The sequence below is a fragment of the Scardinius erythrophthalmus genome (genome assembly GCF_964197995.2).
Source record: "Scardinius erythrophthalmus genome assembly, chromosome: 8".
Lineage (NCBI taxonomy): Eukaryota > Metazoa > Chordata > Actinopteri > Cypriniformes > Leuciscidae > Scardinius > Scardinius erythrophthalmus.
In genome coordinates, this window is record NC_138228.1 from 9,059,080 (window position 1) to 9,066,241 (window position 7,162).

Genomic DNA, 7,162 nt, shown 5'->3' on the forward strand with positions numbered 1-7,162 from the left:
TTCTGCAAGGAGTGGTGCCATCAGAAAGAATGTCTGTTCTTTCTATAATTAGTCAATGTTCTTCATCAGGTGTAACACCTTGTTTTGTACATGGTGTTCATTTGTTAAAAGTATTCTAAAAACTTTCATTGCTTTGGGCAGTACCATTTTCCATCAGCTTCTCAATCTATGATCACAAGCCTGTATCTATTCCACAAAATCTCTTACTTTGATCAAATGAGACTAGAAAGTGTACTGCGTGTTTGTGATATGACTTATGACTGAGTTACCAACTTGTTGCCAAAACCTGACAACTGATAGTCATGCTTTGAAATTAATGACATGGTACAATTAGTAGGCCTATTATTTGTAATATTTTGGCTAAGAAATAATTTTCTGGATTTTGCCTTACTGTAAAAATATTATTAATCAGCTGATTATTTAAAAAATAAAACGTGGTAATGTGTATGTGTACATGGCAGTTTTACAACTGCACTCATCACGGTTGTAAACATGTCCTCAAGTATCGGTCCACACAGTTCTGGTTTCACTTTCCATCTTGTGCCTTGGTCTTAGTCAGGTATCTATGAGGTTAACTAAGATCCTGTCCTATTAGAGACTGGATTCCCAAAGTGTCAGATGAGTTGTTGTTGTTGTGTCCTCTGGCAGCAAACTACTCATGGTGCACAGCAAGCATTCCTTTATTTCCTCAGTATGGAATCATAATTAGTTTAGGCACAATCATGAAGAAAGAACGACAGGAGAACTAACGTATATACAACCCCATTTCCAGAACCCCTGAGTTGGGACGTTTTGTAAAATGCAGTAAAATCAAGATTCTGTGATTCGTTAATTCTCTTTAACCTTTATTTAACTGACAAAAGTAGAAAGAAAAGATTTCCATTGTTTTCACCGACCAACTTAATTGTATTCGGTATTCAACCAATTTTGCTTTTGATGGCTGCAACACACTCCAAAGTTGGGACAGAGACAAAATTCACGAGTTCACACTTACAAATAAGTCGGATAGATTGAATTGGTAAACATATTTGGCGCGCTGTCCAGGGAGAGGGCTCTGATCGAGTATTCCCCCAATAGGTGAGGGCTTTACGATGCTGCATAAAAGGAGCATCTCAGTCTTTGCAGGCAAAGCTCATCGCTTTGTGTCAAGTTTCATAAGTGAATTGTCAAATAATTCAAAAATCTTTTACCATCTACCTTACATAGTATCCTGAAAAGATTCAGGGATTCCAGAGAAATCTCAGTACGTGAGATCAAAGCAGGAAACATGACCTTCGAGCCCTCAGATGGCACTGCATGAGAAGCCATCGTGCTACTGTGTTAAATATAGCCATGTGTTATCGAGAGTAATTTGGAAAACCGTTTTCACTTAACACAGTCTGACACTGCTACAAGAAATGCTACTTGAATCTCTGTTATGCAAGGATAAAGCTTTATATCAATTCTATGCAGAGACGACCACGAGTTCTCTGGAGCTCATCTCAGATGATCCAAAAGACAGTGGAAATGTGTGCCGTGGTCAGATGAGTCCACGTTTCAGCTTGTTTTTGGGGAACAAAACGAACGTCGAGTTCTCAGACCCAAAGACGGATGGGACCATCCAGACTTTCATCAGTGACAAGTGCAAAAGCAAACATCTGTCATGGTATGGGGGTGCATCAGTGCAAACGGCATGGGTGACTTGAATATGTGTGAAGATACCATTGACATAGAGGCGTATATTGGGATTGAACAGAGACACATACTGCCATAATGATGACATCAACAATGGAAGGCTTCATTCTACATGTGCTATTACAGTTTCTCAGGTTTCTCATTTTAAATCAAATAGAGAACCTCCATTTTCAGACCCCGGCTTGGTTCCATCCGGACCATGGGACATAATTGCACCATTTTACCATTTCTACAGATTAAAGTGAGCAGTGCATCAGAACAACGGAGCGGTAATACTGTAATGATGTTGCTTCTCTCCTCCGCTAAAGACGTAAAGCGCCACATTAAGAGTTGCAGATGATGAGGTAATTTTAACAACAGTAGCAGAAACAAGGTGCACAGAAAATATATATATACTAAAACACTGCAGAAAACAAGAATGGAGCAAATATAATTATTTTTTATCTGTTGACTCTGATTAACTAAACCAGGTTTGTGAAGTTTATAATGCGTGGCACCTTTAGATGTTTTCACCCATACATTTAGTATTGTTAATCAGCATATTAAGAGCATTTCCATTTCACAATAAACAATGTTATAATTTGGAAAGTTATTTAGAGATGGCAAGGGAAGACAAAAAAACGCAGAAATTATTAGTTAGTTAACTTTGTTTTGTGCTCATGATGAGATTTTTGATTATTAGATGATGTGCATTGTTTGTTTTTAGTAGTTTATCACTTTGTGCAAAATATAAAAATGGTGCATACTTGTCACAAACCTGCCCTGTCCAGCTCCAGTTGTCAGGTAATCATTTTGAAGAAATCTCCTTTTTTGTTATTGACTCACCATTTATACCGTTAGTTTTGGGGCACTCCTGGTTAACCAAACACAATCCTCATATTGACTGGATATCTGCTAAGGTTCATAACTGGAGCTCTGCCTCTCTTGCTAGTTGTTTGCGGTCTGCTTTGCCTTCTTCAGTAACCCGCCAGAACCCGAACCAGACCGGCCGGACCTGTCATTAATCCCCGCTGAGTACCATGAGATATCAGGGGTGTTCTGTAAACAACAGGCTCTCTCACTTCCCCCGCACTGACCATATGACTGCGCCATTGACCTGTTGCCTGGATTTACGTTTCCACAGAGCCGTCTGTATAACATCTCCAGACCGGAGCAGGTGGCAATGGAGGAGTACATTAACAATTCCCTGGCAGCTGGGATTATCCGCCCTTCGTCATCACCTCTAGGAGACGGGTTTTTCTTTGTGGGTAAGAAAGTGGGTATCTACTTCAGAGGTTTGAATGATATCACTGTAAAGAACAAATATCCACTACCACTCATGAACTCAGCCTTTGAATTTCTCCAGGGAGCTACAGTATTTTCGAAATTAGATCTCCGCAATGTCTACCACTTGGTCCGAATTCATGAGGGAGATGAATGGAAGACGGTCTTCAACACCCCCCTGGGACACTTTGAGTACCTGGTTATGCCTTTTGGCCTGTCTAACGCACCTGCCGTCTTTCAGTGTCTAATCAATGACGTGCTTAGAGATATGCTGGGCAGATTTGCCTGATGCACTGTCTCGTCTGTTCGAGAAGGAAGAGACAATTGCAGAACCCGACACCATAATACCAAGAACCTGTGTCACTGGGGCAGCCATTTGGGAGATTGAGGGAGAGGTGAGAACAGCCCTGCAGCACCAGCCTGACCCAGTTAACGCCCCCCGGAAGCTGGACAGACTCGGCAGACCCAAGCGTACTGTGAGGGTCTGCTGGGAACGTTTGGCCGAGTCTCCTGTCAGAGAGATCCTCAACTCCCACCTCCGGCAGAGCTTCGACCAGATCCCGAGGGAGGCTGGAGATATTGAGTCCGAGTGGACCATGTTCTCCACCTCCATTGTCGAAGCGGCCGCTCGGAGCTGTGGCCGTAAGGTCTCTGGTGCCTGTCGAGGCGGCAATCCCCGAACCCGGTGGTGGACACCGGAAGTAAGGGATGCCGTCAAGCTGAAGAAGGAGTCCTATCGGGCCTGGTTGGCTTGCGGGACCTGGTTGGCTTGCGGGCCTCCTGAGGCAAGCGAACTGCAGCCCGGGTGGTTGTGGAGGCAAAAACTTGGGCCTGGGAGGAGTTCGGTGAGGCCATGGAGAAAGACTATCGGCTGGCCTCGAAGAGATTCTGGCAAACCGTCCGGCGCCTCAGGAGAGGGAAGCAGTGCCCTACCAGCGCTGTTTACAGTAGAGGTGGGGAGCTGTTGACCTCAACTGGGGATGTCGTTGGACGGTGGAAGGAATACTTCGAGGATCTCCTCAATCCCGCCGTCACGTCTTCCATTGAGGAAGCAGAGGCTGAGGGTTCAGAGGTGGACTCGTCCATCACCCAGGCTGAAGTCACCGAGGTAGTCAAGAAACTCCTCGGTGGCAAGGCACCGGGGGTGGATGAGATCTGCCCTGAGTACCTCAAGTCTCTGGATGTTGTGGGGCTGTCTTGGCTGACACGTCTCTGCAGCATCGCATGGCGGTCGGGGACAGTGCCTCTGGGATGGCAGACCGGGGTGGTGGTCCCTCTTTTTAAGAAGGGGGACCGGAGGGTGTGATCCAACTATAGGGGGATCACACTTCTCAGCCTCCCTGGGAAAGTCTATGCCAGGGTACTGGAGAGGAGAATATGGCCGATAGTAGAACCTCGGATTCAGGAGGAACAGTGTGGTTTTCGTCCGGGCCGTGGAACACTGGACCAGCTTTATACCCTCTACAGGGTGCTGGAGGGTTCATGGGAGTTTGCCCAACCAGTCCACATGTGCTTTGTGGATTTGGAGAAGGCATTCGACTGTGTCCCTCGCGGCGGCCTGTGGAGGGTGCTCCGGGAGTATGGGGTCCGGGGTCCTTTGCTAAGGGCTGTCCGGTCCCTGTACGACCGAAGCAGGAGCTTGGTTCGCATTGCCGGCAGTAAGTCAGACTTCTTCCCGGTAGGCCTGTCGCGATAGTCGATAAGTCAATTAATCGCACGATAAAAAAAAATGAGCTCGATAATTTTTCTGGCCGCGATAATTCCATTTGCATGCTTGTTTGTTTTCCTCGTCTCTCTCTCTCTACCAAAGAGACTGGATGACCACTCTCGCTCAGTTCTTTAGCGTATAGGACGAGTGAACTCTCTTGTCAGTTGCATGGTCTTTGTGTGGGGAGGCGGCGCCGCGGCGCTTGTCAGTCACATGGTCTTTGTATGGGAAAGCGCCGGCGGGACTGTTTGCGGCTACTGCCGGGAGAGAGAGAAGACGCTAGTTGTGAGTTGCGACAGCGAGCCCGATCACATGAAAATGCGTATCTATACCACGAATGTTATTTCTCGTGCCATTTATACGCCAAAAATAGTTTTTGCGTGCATATGATACGCTCTTTATGGCGTGTAATACGCACACACTCCTCACCCCTAATCCTAACCAAGTATTTTCAGTGCGTATCACACACGCGATAAAGTGCGTCTCCGTCTTCCCGACAGTACACAATCACTTGACAAAGTAACACGAGGACAAAGTAACAGGAGTAACAGTGCAAAATTGTGCGAAATGGCTTGTTGAGGCTTTTTTTAATTTGTTTACAAAGGTCCTAACTGTCAGTTTTGCCTGTTTTTTGCCTGTTTGCCTGGAATGTATCACTATTTATGCCTAATGTCTAAAGCCTAATGTTTAATATTTTTTGAAGTGCAATTTTGTTTACATCCATTTTATTTATTAACAGACATTTATTTTGTTAACAGACACTAAGAGTCCATTGCTTTCATTGTTTTTGGTTGTTTTGTTAATTTTTTTGGATATTTAAAATGTTTTCCGTTTTCAATGTTTAATATTCTTTAGAAATAAAAGTTTATAGATCGTTGAAAAGGTGTACCTGCATTATTATGCCATTATAATTATATTAAATGAAAATGGTCTCAGAACGACAATATTATCGTTTATCGCGATAATTTCTTGGACAATTTATCGTCCAGCAAAATTTGTTATCGTGACAGGCCTACTTCACGGTGCATGTTGGACTCCGGCAGGGCTGCCCTTTGTCGCCGGTTCTGTTCATAATTTTTATGGACAGAATTTCTAGGCGCAGCCAGGGGCCGGAGGGTGTCAGGTTTGGTGACAACACGATTTCATCTCTGCTCTTTGCGGATGATGTTGTCGTGTTGGCCTCATTAAATCAGGACCTTTAGCATGCACTGGGACGGTTTGCAGCTGAGTGTGAAGCGGCTGGGATGAGAATCAGCACCTCCAAATCCGAGACCATGGTCCTCAGTCGGAAAAGGGTGGCTTGCTCACTTCAGGTTGGTGGAGAGTTCCTGCCTCAAGTGGAGGAGTTTAAGTATCTTGGGGTTTTGTTCACGAGTGAGGGAAGGATGGAACGGGAGATTGACAGACGGATCGGTGCAGCTTCTGCAGTAATGCGGTCGATGTACCGGTCTGTCGTGGTGAAGAAAGAGCTGAGCCACAAGGCGAAGCTCTCGATTTACCGGTCAATCTACGTTCCTACTCTCACCTATGGTCATGAGCTTTGGGTCATGACCGAATAAAGGACAAGATCCCGGATACAGGCGGCCGAAATGAGCTTTCTCCGCAGGGTGGCTGGGCGATCCCTTAGAGATAGGGTGAGAAGCTCGGTCACTCGGGAGGAGCTCAGAGTAGAGCCGCTGCTCCTCCACATCGAGAGGGGTCAGCTGAGGTGGCTCGGGCATCTGTTTCGGATGCCTCCTGGACGCCTTCCCGGGAAGACCCCGGGGAAGACCTAGGTCAAGCTGGAGAGACTATGTCTCCCGGCTGGCCTGGGAACGCCTCGGTGTCCCCCCGGAAGAGCTGGAGGAAGTGTCCGGGGAGAGGGAAGTCTGGGCATCTCTGCTTAGACTGCTGCCCCCGCGACCCGGCCCCGGATAAGCGGAGGAAGATGGATGGATGGATGTTATTGTGGTTTCATTTTGATTTTGACAATCTGCTCAAAAATCACGACTAAGCACAATTTTATATTAATATTTTTATATGCTATAATTTAGTCACACGATTCAGAAATGTTTATAATCTAAGGTTTGACAGAATAATTACATTCATCCATTTAACATGAACTTATTTCTGTGTAAGGACCAAATGTTAATTATAGTTCATGACTCATTACATTCATTATGAAAAATATTTGGATCTTTCAAATGGATTAACATTTGAGAATTAACTAATTTGCTTGTTTTATTTTGCAGTTTAATGTTTGCAAATGAAATCTTTATTTTATAGGGCATCACTGACACTTTCAGTGGAGGTGTGTTACCTTTTAATTGTGTGTTGTTGTTTTTTTCAGTTTGAAATCCAATTCATCTTGGACTTTTGTATGAGAAGAGTATGTGAATTTGTGGAAAATGTAAATTTCTGCAATATTCAGATTTATAGAGATTGGAATGAATGTTAATCGTTTTATCGGAGAGAAAATAACATTATTAGCTGCTTCCTAGTGTTGTTTTGAATGAGATTTCTTTTACTTCTTAAGTA